General features: G+C 41.4%; 1 protein-coding gene across 2 annotated transcripts in view; it reads left to right on the top strand.

Moving 5' to 3' along the window:
- The window catches only part of ANO4 (anoctamin 4), a 282,473-nt gene that overhangs the window by 68,759 nt on the left and 198,609 nt on the right, over nucleotides 1-15,105 (top strand). Inside the window, exon 1 of one of the 2 annotated variants that reach the window (XM_040344322.1) lies at nucleotides 3,429-3,791. The exons of the other annotated variant lie outside the window; for it this stretch is intronic. The gene's annotated coding sequence lies outside the window, so the exon portion shown is untranslated. Of the gene's footprint in view, nucleotides 1-3,428; nucleotides 3,792-15,105 lie in introns of those variants that run through there. 2 annotated transcript variants of the gene reach the window in all.

Genomic DNA, 15,105 nt, shown 5'->3' with positions numbered 1-15,105 from the left:
GATGTATGCGACCGTCGGAAGCCTGTCAATCAAATAGGAACGCCCAGTCCCGAAGACCATACCTGGAAGCGGCGGAGAAGATCGCTCTCTAAAACGGTAAGTAATGAGCATCAATCTAATGTTAAAACATTTTTTTTGGGTGAACTCCCGCTTTAACGTGGTTAATGCATTATATGTCTTCTCTGTGCAGCAGCCCCCCTAATGCTGACCTCCATCCATCGATGTTGCACGAGAGCCTCGGCGGTTTGGGACTCTCCCTCCTGATTGACTCCCAGCATTGGACACAGCATTGGCTCCCACTGCGGTCAATTAAAGTCAGTTAACTAATGAGGAGACAGAGGGGGTGGTGCTGAGCCGAAGCTCTGTGTCTGAATGGACACACAGAGCAGTGGGGGCACTCAGCAGGAGGGAGGGTCCAGGAGCACCGAAGAGGGACCCAAGAAGAAGAGGATCCGGGCTGCTATGTGCAAAACCATTGCAGCACAAAGCAGGTAAGTATAGTATGTTTGTTATTTTTAAACAAAAAAAGTTTTTAATATCACTGGTGAACTAAATCCCCCCCCAAAAAAAACAGTGACAGGTGGGTTTTTGACAGCAGAAGAGACCCTAGAAGTCTCATTTGTCATAAATGCCTCCACCTGCCTGTCAGAATTATTGTGATCTGAGCCGCACATGAGCATCTCAGACCACATTTACGGCACCCATTATGTGCCGTGGTGATGTGATGCGCTTGCACATGTATGGGAATGACATCATTGTGGCCTGGTCATTCAAGCAGCCGAGGAGACAGACCCCAGGAGGAAGACCAGGTGAAGATAGAAGCACCCGGGACCAACAAGGGCAGTAACAGTGCAGTGCTGGAGGGCTCTGTTTGACAGGTAAGCCTGCAGCACAAACTAGGACATTATTGCATAACACTGCATGTTTTCTTTCATTTTCTGGTGGAGATTACTACTGCTTTAAATAAAAGAACAAAGTATGGGACAAAAAATAATTGAAAAGCCATGGAGCAGGGAGGAGGAATATCAGTGATCTACGAGTCACTCGCCAAGGTCAACTCTAAACCCAGCTACATTACAGAATGGGAAAAGGACCTCTCACAAGAATGGCACATAGAAGAATGGTATGCCGCGACCTTTAGGGCCTACTGAGGAATCCTACATTTTTCACTGATCGAAGCAAGCCTCAAAGTACTAACTTGATGTTACTTGGTACCTACGAGACTAACCCAATTTTATCCTACAGCCTCCCCACTTTGCTTCCAAAACTGCACACATATGGGCTCCATGCTTCACATCTGGTGGGAGTGTCACAAATTAAGATGCTTATGGAACATAATATTCGCCATGATACGCAAAATTACTGGAATTAAAGTCACAAAAGAGCTACACACAGTTAATAAAATTTCCTATTGAAAAGGCATCTAAGAATACAGGGCGATTAATCCACTTAATTTTTCTTGGGGCTAAACTGATTATCGACCCTTTGTCTCTTTTGCCATGACGAAACAAAATATTTCATGGATCATGGCCCATGAGAATATGGTCAGCATCCTATAGGACACAGTTAGGAAGTTTGAAGCCACTTGGGAACCATGGGCTGATTATACACACACCTTTGAATCTCTCATAGGGCGTTCAAGCCCAACTCAGAATTCCGTTAGGATACACTAGACCTTCTGCCCCCTTTCTTATTTCTCTTCCTCATCTACTTATCTTTAACCTTTATTGTTGTTTTTTCACGAGCAATTGCCCGCGTTTGTTACAATTATGTTACACGGTGGATTATACTTCTCATCTATAATTTACAAACATTGATGTCAGATAAAGCTTTGCGGAGTGGTGATCGGCCCTGCGTCCCAGAAAAAGGATGATCCAAATAGGGGTATCGGGGAGTGAGGGCAGACTTTGCTCCTTCTCTTCAACATGACACTCAATGTCAGCTAACGTATATGGTCCAAACATGGCTAGTATAGTGACGTTTGCTCCGCCATGTCTCAGGCCGCGTACACACGGTGGATCCATCCGATGAGAATGGTCCGACGGACCGTTTTCATCGGTTCACCGCTGAAGCAGACTGATGGTCTGATGTGCGTACACACCATGGTTCCAAAAACCGACCGGGTCAGAACGCGGTGACGTAAAACACACGACGTGCTGAAAAAAACGAAGTTCAATGCTTCCAAGCATGTGTCGACTTGATTCTGAGCATGCGCGGGTTTTGAACCAATGCTTTTGTGTACTAACCATCGGTTTGAACCTATCGGTCAGGGGTCCATCGGGTCGATTTTAAAGCAAGTTCTCTAACTTTTGTCCGAAGGACAAAAGGCCGATGGGGCGTACACACGGACGGTTTGGACCGATGAAACTGAACTTCGGTCCATTTTTTTCCGATGGTGTGTACGCGGCCTCAAACCTCTGTATCACTAAAAGTGATACCACTTATGTATACACTGTTATTATGCTTATTAAAAGAAAAAATAATAATTGAATAATATTATTGCACAGAAAATAAACACAGATAATAGATGAATCAATGGACGCACACAGCCTGACTCATGATCAAGCGCACATGTCTGTCGCCATAGCAAGTGCTTGCTAAAGGGACAGACACAGATGAGGATTGCCAGAGGGTGACCCTAACAAGAGGAGGTTTGGGATGGCTCTGTGCAACACCATTGCACAAAGCAGGTGAGTATAACAAGTTTATTATTTTAATAAAAAAAAATGCCTTTAAAACAACTTGGCGTAAGCCCACATTAAAACTTTACAGAGAGAAAACTCTGGTGGAAATTGAACCTACGACCTTGGCACAGCAAGGTCACAGCGCTAAACGTAAACCTGAAAAGAATTACCAGCTAAGCAGCAATGTATCCTTAGATGTTGCTGACAACTTTGAAAAATTTCAGAATTGTTTACTGCACCTGTGTGAATATTTATGAAATGACCCAGATTTCCTACCTTTGGGAAAAAAAAGAAAAACTCTTTCGACTCGGAATACTGAGCGCAAGTACATTTTGTTTTGAAAGAGGTAAATTATCAGAGCAGAAAGAAATAATGCAGATCACATGCAACCCCTGCCGTAAAGCAACTCACATGTGTTATGGTGTGTCTACAGCTGTAGGGACAGTCATTATGCTGCTGCTGCTGCTTCCTCTACACTGCAGTCAATGCAGCATTATCCAGCATCTATTGCAGAACCAAGAAACCATCACCTTTGACCCATGTCCTCATATACTAGGATGTATGTTGTGGACACCACAATGAATCTACGTCTTAATGACAGTTCCCGGGGAGACATTGATGTAGCACTAAGACAATTTGTGTGCATGGTACAGAAGGCAGTGTGCAGGGATAGAAGGTAAAGCCAGCTTTGATGCTCTGCAGTCACTTTTTTTTTTTTTTGGTCCAGCGTCATGCTGACACTGCTAACTTCTTCTTGATTGGATGTTTCCAGGGACAGCCTGAGAATACTGATGGTATCTTAAAGAGTAGCTTAGGCACATGGCAGAGAATTCCTGTTATTTCCTTTCTTCCTTGTCTAGCAAGCCTGTGAAGATGACACCTTTTACTAGAGCTTCATCATATTCATTGAGCTGAGGGGGGGGCTTTGTGTGAAGCTCTGATAGTAGGAGAGTAACTACAGGATGGGGTTTACCTAAGTGAAGCTATGCAGCCTGTGTAAGCCAAGTCACCCTGCATCGTCCTGACATGGTTGCAGATGCTATTTGTCCTGAAGAAATAGAAGGGACAGCTCCTTGTTTTTTTCCGTGTGGATTTTCCGCTCCTATGGTGAGTGCCGGCAAGGAATGAAATGAGCTTTGCTGCAGTGTATTATTTTTTTTCCCTCTTCTCTCTTTGACCTTCATCATTTAGCTCTTTGGAGTGGACTCTATTATCCTGCATGCTTAGAAGCCCAGAAATATAATCCCTGTGAGATGTGCAGACTCCCACTGGTTTGCTATACCATCATCAGACGTCCTACTGAATTTAACCCAACAAGGTAGTATTACATCTGTGGGAAGCGTAAAACATCATTCTGTCTGGTGATCAATCAAAAAAATACCAGTTCATTTGCTTTTACAATACTATTTGCACACTTTTTCAGTTTCCCTTTATGTGAATGTGTAATGACCTTCACTGGGTTTACTTTGCTTTTTAATAATGCAGCATGCGTCTAATAGATTGATGTCTTTTGTGCTTGCATTGGAATATTGAACTGTAGCAAAACCGCATAGCTTCAATATATTCTACCGTTGTGATGTGAACGGTAGCCACAGACACCTTTTACAGCCTGTAGACAGCTCTGAGAAAAGGGATGGAGAGGACAGATGTCATGTATATCCAGTGGTGTTGTGTATATGTTCCCAGGATTAGACTGTAGGGGACGGAGCATTCAGTAGGGTACACATGGAATTGTTTTCATGTGACGCAGACATTGCAGATTACATCATTGCAGTTTACTGGAGAGGTGAGGGGAGCGAGGTTATTGATGTGCGCGTCCTTGTAAATCACAGCACAATCAAGCCTTTGAATAATCAGCATTCTTTTTTTTTAACAAGAAAGAATAATCAGCATTCTAATGACAGATTTATTAGAAAACCTGTGCTTCTCATCAATATCACATAACGGAACGACTTGGGCGATCACTGGGAACAAACTATTCCATAGAATAAAAAGTTTGCAAATTGTTAGCAGAGAAAGCTCTACCTGTATGGGCCATGTGCTTTGTAGAATATATATATATATATATATATATATATATATATATATATATATCTCTATATCTATATCTATATATATATATATATATATATATATATATACAAATACAAAAATAGGGTGGGTTACTTCCTCTTATCCTCTATTATTTGGAGCCGTGTCAGGGTGGGCTCTCAATAATCCACCAATATTCAATAAAAAACTCACCTAGCATGGGATGGGCAGTAGAAGTGATTGAGTTCTAAGGCTCCATGCACACTGAAGCTGATAAACTGCAGTCTATTGGCGTTTTGGCTTTTTTTTTTTAAAGCCCATAAACTGAACTCTATGTTAGCCTATGTGTCAATGCACACCTGGGCGTTTTTTAGTGTTAATGAGCTTTGGAGTTTATTGGCTTCTTTCTGAACGCCCCAAATTTGCGTTCAAAGTGGCGTTTTTCGGTGAGAAAAAACGCAAAACACAGAAAAACGCTCAAAAACGCAGAACAACGCAGAAAAACGCTCAAAAACACAGAAAACGCAGAAAAACGCTCAAACACTGGCACCAGCAAAAAAAGTAAAATAAAAAGGAAAAAGCTACACTCAAAAACGCTGATTAAAGCTATTGCAAAAACGATAAACGTTGAAAGGCTCCCTGCAAAGCTACTGGTGTTTTTTTATAGCTTTTATCAGCTTCAGTGTGCATGGAGCCTTTATGTTTGCATTAGTCCTGTATGGATTAGAGTCGATCAAGCCTATGGAGGGTTGATTATGGGATACACCTGTGAGGTTACACTCTGGGGTGCTGGTATAAAGGTATGATGTTTGTTGCAGAATGTTGCACAAAGCCTGAGGAAGAGCGTGGTAGGCTCGTAATTGTGCAGTAACATTGCATTATCAGTAAATTGATTGCATTGGAGAACGTGTCCCGTTGTCTTTTTAATATATATATATATAGACTTTTAAGGTCAGTATCTGGCTTAAAAAGAGGTAACAACAAATTGTACCTCCTAATATATAGCTTGAAGCTCCGTGGTGATGCTGCAAGAAAGGGGATTCCTCCCAAAATGAGCAGCTTCCTTCCTGTCTGTAATGTGTTGATATGCCAAGGCAATATGTCTCGTGACCTCTAAATCTTCCATCTGGTCCTTTTTATCCATATTGTTGTTTCACATTTGCTCATCTAAATAGCATTCTTGAAATGTTAGGCGGATAATGCATTATGCTTTTGCTTTGTACATGTAAGCCTTGAGATGAAGTACTGATAACTGGCATCAGACCAGATGTCGCTGCACCTTTTCAATAAAGACATAATAGCAACTGTACAATATTGTGTGGGACATGTAGGTCAAGAACAGCCATAGAAGAGAAAATGCTCTCAAGCTTTACACGTTTTCAAGGATTTCATCCATCTCATATGTAATTCAAACATATTTGTATACCAGGAAGACAAAGGGCAAAGCAGGATGGCATAGAGGATAAAAGTTTTTTTTTTTCCCGATGCTTTGATGGATGAATTAGATACACAGAACAAGGCTGTGCTTTTTCCCGATGCTTTTCTGCAATCTGTCATGTGTCGTCACACTGTGTATGGTATATCATCCATTTCTCAGGTCCCCAATTCTTTCCTTAATTCTTCCCTTTTTTGTCCTACAAAATGAATTAGGATAGATGGAAGTTTGGCTGGGAATCTTAAAATAATTAATAAGTATATTCTTGCAATAAAATAGAAAATGTAAATAAAACTGTAATTCTGTATTTTATAAGTATTTGGTCTCATTTGCCTATCTCTGTGGGTCAATATAGCTGATACTTTAATAACATAAGTTTCTGACAAGACTGAAATCTTAGGTCATATAACATTAAAGGGATTGTAAAGGTAAAAAAATGTTTTCCTAAATAGCTTCCTTTACCTTAAAGCGGGGGTTCACCCTAAAAAAAAAAAATTCTAACATTACATCCAGCATACGAACGACATTTACAGTATGCAGGTCTTTTTTTTTTTTTGCCGTACATACCGATATAGTGTGATTTTCTCCCCGGCTTCCGGGTTCTGATTCCCGCAGGACTGGGCGTTCCTGTGCCTGGGTTAGATGATTGACGTGTTGTGAAAAAGTTCCCATGTCGCACAAGGCGTGTCACCAGTTTTCCGTAAATAGCCAAGCTGCGAGTCGGCGCTATACGGTGCCTGCGCCCTCCGTGTAGAGCTGACTGCGCAGGCGCCGTATAGCGCCCTGTGATAAAGTGTGTGAGAGAGTTTTGGTTATAGGCCTGACCCAGGAACAATACGGACTCACCTTGATGACCATTGTACACTGAAATCCCCAACTTAAAACCGTATAGAGAGCAGAACTAGTCCAAGCTAATCCAAATATTGTGTTGCAGAATGTTAGATTGCAAAGAAAACACCACTAGGATCCTATCTTCAAGAAAACTTTCAGGTGAATTGGGCCACCCTGCAACAGGTGTAGTTTGCTAGTCTGCCACTAGGTGATTTTGGCCTAAAATAGTATGGTAAAAGGAAGAGTTATGCCTCGTACACACGGGCAGACTTTTGACCGTGCAAAAGTCCGCCGCGAGTCCGTCGGAAGTCCGACGGAAAGAAAGAGAACAAGTTCTCTATCTAAGGTCCGTCGGACTTCTGACAAAAAAAGTCAGATGAAGGCTACCCACGGCCGGACTTTCCGAGAAAAAAAACCTGTCGCACTTTTTTTCTCGGAAAGTCCGGATGTTTGTACGAGGCATTACAATTAAAGAGGAGGGTCATCCTAAAAACAAGTATATACCATTCAATCCAGCATACTGCCAACATGTACAGTATGCTGTTTTTTTTTTTTCCGGTTTACATACCGTAGTATAGGTATTTTCCCCCCGGCTTCCGGGTAGTGATTGAGTGATTAAGTGATTGACGTATGGCAAAAGCTTCACCCCCGGCGCAAAAGGTGCGTCACCAGTTTCCGAAAAAAGCCAAAAGTCGCTGCGCAGGCGCCGTATAGCGCCGTATAGAGCTGACTCGACGTTCGGCTTCTTTCGGAAACTGGTGACGCGCACTTAGTCTCTGAATAGGAACGCCCACTCCCGCGGGATTCACTACCCGGAAGCCGGGGGGAAAATACCTATACTACGGTATGTAAACCAAAAAAAAAACAGCATACTGTACATGTCGGCAGTATGCTGGATTGAATGGTATATACTTGTTTTTAGGGTGAGTGATAGTTCCCCTTTTAGAAAAGTCCTTCTTGTAGTGATGTCATGGGTAAGTCAGGTCCCATATATAATCTAGGTGAGGAGGAGCCCTGAGGCAGATGGAACATAGGACCCAAGTACACCACACCTATGAAGATGTAGTCAGCATAGCCAAGGCCCTGTTCAGAAGTTCCAGGAGAGGTGTACAGCGTGTATTTCTTAAATAAAGCATTACAAGAATACCTGTTATTTACAATTTCACATTGGTGTTCAAGTCTCTCTACACATTCAGCTCTAAATATTCAGCCGTTGATAATAAAGTTAAAGTGTTACTAAACCCAATAGTGAAAATAGTTCATCTGCCCCCCACAGTGCCCACAGCTTATAAATCTTCTTTTCACATTAAAATACTGCCACTATATACCTTTTTGGCTGATCTGATCTGTATACCAATGTCAGTGATAAACTGCCCAGTTTCTCCAGTGCTGAGAGTTTAGGTAGGAGGAGATTTCCACTTCAGCCTGTATACACGCCCACATGTGTGATGCCAATATAATATGACCTGGCTAGCTCTGAGAACAAGTAAATGGTTTCAACAGCATAAAAGACACAACTGAGCATGTGCAGGTCGGCTACCCTGCCTGTGTTTGCTGGCCTTTCCCAGATAGACAGTGCAGGAGGGGGAGGATCTGTGCGTACAGGATAAAACAGCCTTTTTACACAATGCAGAGGATTAACCCCTTAAGTTCCACCGTGAGAATAACAAGCAAGCTATGCTGCATATACTGTACAGACAGATTTGACTGTTGTGGGTTTAGTAACACTTTAAATATGAAAGTTGTTTTACCTGCCAACACATTTGTATTCCTATCCATCCACTCCTAAGGTTTATACAGCTATGCCACATGGTACAACATTGTGGTGCATGTGGTGCATGGGAGGGCTGATCATTCTCTGTTGAGGTTTCACCTTCATTTACAAGTCTCCTCCCCCACCCTCACCAGGTGACTGGACAGTGTCACTCTCTGTCTCTGTCACTCAGCTCTCACTTCCTATCAGCATGCTCTTCACATGTCAACACATATTATTGGTCCTTTGTGCTGCTTCTCCCTCCCCCTCTCTAAGTTCTGCTGTACAAGGACTACAACAAAAAATACATTTAAGGATATATTAATGTTTACAGAGCTGCATTAATTTGTATCTTGTACGTTTACATGGCGTTCAGCTCTAAATGATTGTTGTCTCAGCCAGGCAAAAGATCTTAGAGACAAAGCCGAGCTGTACAGTAAAACCTTGGTTTGCAAGCATAATTTGTTCCAGAAACATGCTTGTAATCCAAAGCACTTGTATATCAAAGCATTTTTTTACAGGGTATAAAAGAGAAGAGAGGCGCCTCTAAGTGTAGCAATAAGTTGCATTAAATGTAGTCATATTGCTACACTTAGAGGCTCCTCTCTTCTTTTTTATACTCAGTTGTGACATAACGCTACTATATCAAGACATCGCTTGTATATCAAGGCAAAATTTATTAAAACATTTTGCTTGTCTTGCAAAAACGCTCTCAAACCAAAGTTTTACTGTATCTGCAATTGATTGTAGTCATTTTACCATATTTTATTTTTATTTTTATCTTTTTATTGGGTATAAAGGGTAATATAATATAAAACAGAGTCTCTGGGCATTCCCGGGCTTGACAGAACAAAACAATATAACTTGTAAAACTAAACTCCACTTAGCACTAAATGAAGGAGTAAGCAGCAAAGAACCATAATAATAAAAGGAGGAGAAACATTGACACCGTCTACAATAACCGCGTTCCAATATGACTCCATACTAGAAAAGATGTGTCATAACCACCCACCCTGGTAGTGACTCGCAACATCACTGCCAACCACTACTGTGCACCATAGGAAAAAGTACACACCCAAATGGCGTGTTCACACGATCGAAAATTCCGACAAGAAAATTTTGATGTGAGCTTTTGGTCAGAAATTCCGACTATGTGTAGGCTCCATCGGACTTTTTCTGTCGGAATTTCCGACAGCAAAAATTTGTGCCCATGCCTCACTATGCCCATGCCTTACTATGTCCATGGCTAGACTGATATTTAACATAGGAGTCTATGGAAGGGGTGCCCGGATTTGAAAAATTGGTGCTCCACAGCAGTAGGTTCCCCAGACAACAAACTTTGCACACTTGTAGAGGAGAAATGGGACTACATGTGTGCCAAGTTCCGGGTCCAGGGGACCTACGACCGGCCGGTACCGGGTCCCCAAAAATCACATGAGAAATTACCGTTTAACATAGGAGTCTATGGAAGGGGTGCCCGGCTTTAAAAAATCGGTGCTCCCCGGCCGTAGGTCCCCCGGACAACAAACTGGGTCCCCAAAGATTGGGAGATCAGGCGCAAAAAGGTGACTCGAGTATAAGACGAGTGGGCATTTTCAGCACAAAAAAAATGTGCTGAAAATCTCAGCACCGTATATACTCATACTCGAGTATATACGGTAATTAACAAGGGTTTTCCAGAAGTTCAGAGTAGGAGCCTCTCTTGACTTCCATTTCAGGGAGATAGCCTTGCAGGCATAAAAAAGCAGTGGACTAATAAGAGTCCTGAATGCCCTATGGAAGGCCACTGAGCCAATCAGGCCAATTTGACCATCTTTGAATGTGTAAGCTTTTTTCTGCTCTCAATACAAGTCTATAAGCAAGGCTTCTTGTGCACAGGTGCCTGAACCTGGAAATGTAAATTCTGGTGTATTTCCCCTGCCTAGTGGACCTAGTTGCCAATAGGCATGAGCGGCTGTGCGCCGCTGTACTCTGGTATACACGTATATTAAAAAGAAAATTAGATTTTTTTCATACATGTTATACTCGTCGTGTTAGCACCACTATACACCAAATACAGCCACACACATCTATCTATTCATGTCTATAGGAGACTGTACCCAGAACCTGGGCTTTTCGGCCATGAGAAATACACCAGAGTTTGGCTTGCTTTGGGCTCCTGTGTGCAAGAGGTCTAAAACATCACACTCTGTATATGTCTGAGATTTCTCACCTCTTCAAGTGCTAATTATGGCACTGTATTTGATATACACATACACCCTTGTGTGAGTATATACTAATTTCCAATAATGGAAATACAGCAAAAAATATAAAATTTAACACATGACTGTAAGTAAAGCATTACACTAATAAGTGAACAATTATGTTCACTAAAAAATGCAATGATATAGTTACTATTTAAAAATGGTGTACAATTACTCACAAATTAAAATCAGTAAGATACTAAAGTAGTAAAACATGATTTTATGATCAAAATATATGTAAATATCCTCATTTTAATAACAGAAGAAATCAATTTACCTCTCTGTTTCATGCTTGTGTAGAACAGAATATCACTGAAAAATGCTTCTGCTGATAGATGAATTCAGAAAAATTTACTTTTTTATACATCAAATTGAGGACAGAAAGCTTTATACATGAAAGTGCCTTAAAGATGAAATGTCTCCTTTAATCCATTTTGGTCCATTTTGGTCTGTTACATTTACCATTGAAAGTAATTTGTTATCTCTGCTTGATAAGTTAAAGTGGTATTGAAGTCACTTTAAAAAAAAAAAACACTGACAGGTAGGGTTTTTTTTTTTTTTTAACAGAAGAAACCCTTGAGCTCTCTTCTGTTATAAATGCCTATTTTAGTCTGTCAGCGATAATGTAATCATTTTTACGGCATCCTCACTGTGCCATGGTGATGTGACTTTTGTGTGCATGCACAAGCGTGACGTCACCGCAGCTCAGCCATTCATATGGCCTAAGACCCCATTCACACCTTCGCGTTTTGTCGCATGTAGCGCGACGCGAACAAACGCCAGAGGGACAAAATACAATGTTAGTCAATGGGGATGGTTCACATCTGCACGCTGATGCGCCTAACGCGCATCGCCTGTAGTCAAAAGAAGTTCCGGACCCTTTTTTGTCGCGCAATACGCGCGATATGCGCGTATTTGAGCGTTTTTGGTTTTCCATTGAAATCAATGTAAAACGCCAGATACGCGCGTATTGCGCGACAACAAGCGTTTGCTACGGGCGTTTTGTCAATAGAACTTGTCGCCCATGCAGAAGATTAAAAAAATCTACCAACATAGCAACAAGTGATGAAAAGATGATAGTTTTTCCTATTGGCTAAAAAAAAAACGTCTAAGTACAAAAACGTCGGACAACGCTGTATACAAACGCGCATATTAGCATGAATACGCGCGAAAAAAACGCCTAAAAAAACCGCCGGAAAACGACGCTATTGCCTACGCCTAGGTGTGAATGCAGCGAGACAGAAACTGGAAGGATGACTGGTTGAAGATGGAATGTGTCTGGGACCAGGGGGCGCATTGACAGAGCACAGGGCTGGCGAGCTGCATTTGATAGGTACGTCTGCCATAATGTGCTATTATCAGGGGCATACTAGTCTAGCACAAGGTATAACACTGGGTCTAATTTTACAAATATTGTTGAGTTTACTACTGCTTTAAAAAAAAATACCTATTGACCTTGCCAGAAATCTTTTGAGCTGATAACTTCTCATGCTGACTATTATCCATTACATTGTTCTCAGCTATCTCTGAGGCCTCGTACACAGGACCGAGGAACTCGTCGTAAATGAAACATCGCTTTCCTCGACGAGTTCCTTGTCAGGCTTGTGGAGAAACTTGACAAGCTTCCTTTGCGTACACACTGTCAAGACAAAATCTCCTCGTTCTCAAACGCGGTGACGTACAACACATACAACGGCAGGGGAAGTTCGATTCCACTGGCACAACCCTTGGGGCTGCTTTTGCTAATCTCATGTTACTGCGTGTTAAGTAAAAGTTTGGTGAGAGACGATTCGCGCTTTTCAGTCTGTTACAGCGTGACGAATGTGCTATCTCCATTACAAACGCTACTTTTACCGAAGGTGCGCTCCCGTCTCATACTTTATTCTGAGCATGTGCGGGTTTCTAAGCATACACACAAACGTGTTTCTCTTCAAAAACCAGCCCGACGAGGAACACGACAAGGAAATTGAGACTCCCGTCGAGGAAAAAGAGAACTTGTTCTCTTTTTTTCTCGTCGAGTTCCTCGACAGTTTTCTCCATGAAAAACATACACACGACCGTTTTCCTCGGCAAAAAAAATCTCCCACCAAGTTTCTTGATGGATTCTGTCGAGGAAAACGGTCATGTGTACGAGGCCGGAGGACTACAAAATCATGCCTATCAATGGAATGGAGAATGGATGAGTAGTTCCATAGTTCTCTCTTTATTCTGTTGTCCAGATACAGTAGTGTGAGCAAGCATTGTCACCCTATGAAAAGAAGTGTGTTATTGGCAAAAATTAAAACAGATTAATGCAGCCACCACATCTTAACACAAGTAAGCTGCATTACATTAAAATTATTGTTTTTTTTGGCATTTAGATGTATTTTAAGATACATCTTTCAATTTTCTGACCTGTCATGAACAAAATAACCTGATTTCTATGGACTATGATTTTTTTTTTGACATATATTCATACATATAGCTCCCTGTTACTGTACAGTAACAATTGTATAACTACTAGCAGTTACTGCATATCTGTTATTTGTGTGCCAGTGTTTCACATGCTTAACATGTATTATATCAGACATTTCATGCCGGGTGTTTAGTTGTTCTTATCAGCCCTGTGGCAAAGTGGCTCAATTATCTTTTCAGTTAGCACTTTAGATTTCAGTATATGTCACTGTGACAATTTCCTTACCAAATTTTAGATTCTGATACCTTAGTGCAAATGTAATTTTTATGTCATTATGCTAATTATTGCTATATGTTGAACTTTCTTTGCAATTCTTGATTACCTACATTTTCAGAAGTATTGCTTGAAACTAAAGAAAAATATCACATGGCATTGCTCATTTATTTACTGTATATCAACTCTAAAAATCGGATTTTCTGAAAAATAGCATACATATTGAAAATAGAGATAAAAGGTCTGCAGTCACCGGTGATACACTTCCATCCCATATTGAAAATAGATACATAAAACTAAAGGTTGCACCATAATATCTATGTATTTATTTAATAGGGCTAACAGACACCAATGGGGCTAAAAGTTGTATTAACAAGCTAAAAGCCATCTGATTTATTTTTAACCTGGTGGGGTTATTAGACACCACTGGACTAAACGCTAACTATTTTATTTAACCAATGGGGCTGATAGATACCATTGGGCTAAAAGCCATCTTTTTATTTTAAACGAATGGGGCTAATAGACACCAATGGGCTATAAATCATCTATTTTATTGAACCAATGGGGCTAATAGACACCAATGGGCTAAAAGCCATCTACTTTATTTAACCAATGGGGCTAATAGACAGGGATGGGGCTTTAAGTTGTCTATTTTATTTAACAAATGGGGCTAGATACCTATGAGGCTAAAAGACATCTATTTTATATAACTAGTGGATATAATAGACACCAATGGGCTAAAAGACATCTATTTTATTAAACCAGTGGATATAATAGACACCAATGCGCTAAAAGACATCTATTTTATTAAACCAGTGGATATAATAGACACCAATGGGCTAAAAGACATCTATTTTATTAAACCAGTGGATATAATAGACACCAATGGGCTAAAAGACATCTATTTTATTTAACCAATGAGACTGATAGACACCAATGGGCTCAAAGCCATCTATTTTATTTTAACCACTTCCCGCCCGGCCTATAGCAGAATAATGGCCGAAAAGTGGTTCAGTTATCATGACTGGGCGTCATATGACATTCAGCTGGATAACTGCCGGCACACGGCCCGTGGGATCGTTGAAGCGGCGTGTCAGTCGGACACGCCGCTACACTGATCTCAGTAAAGAGCCTCTGAAGGTCCAATCACGGCTGATCACGATTGAAACAGGAGGAGGCGTTGATCAGCTTTTTCTCACTTGTGTCTGACAGACACCAGTAGAGGAGAGCCAATCAGCTGCTCTCCTGACAGGGGGGGTCTGCGCTGATTGTTTATCAGCGCAGACCCCCCATGGATGCCCACACTGGACCACCAGTGATGCCGCCAGGACCACCAGGGAAGCCCACAACATGTGGATGGTAAGGTACGTTCCCCATGGCCACCAGAGATACCACGCACATGCCCAATATATGCCAATCAGTGCCCACAAATGGGCACTGACTGACACCATTCATACATA

This window comes from Rana temporaria, chromosome 3 (genome assembly GCF_905171775.1).
Source record: "Rana temporaria chromosome 3, aRanTem1.1, whole genome shotgun sequence".
NCBI classification, from domain to species: domain Eukaryota; kingdom Metazoa; phylum Chordata; class Amphibia; order Anura; family Ranidae; genus Rana; species Rana temporaria.
This window is presented reverse-complemented; position numbering and strand designations above follow the sequence as displayed.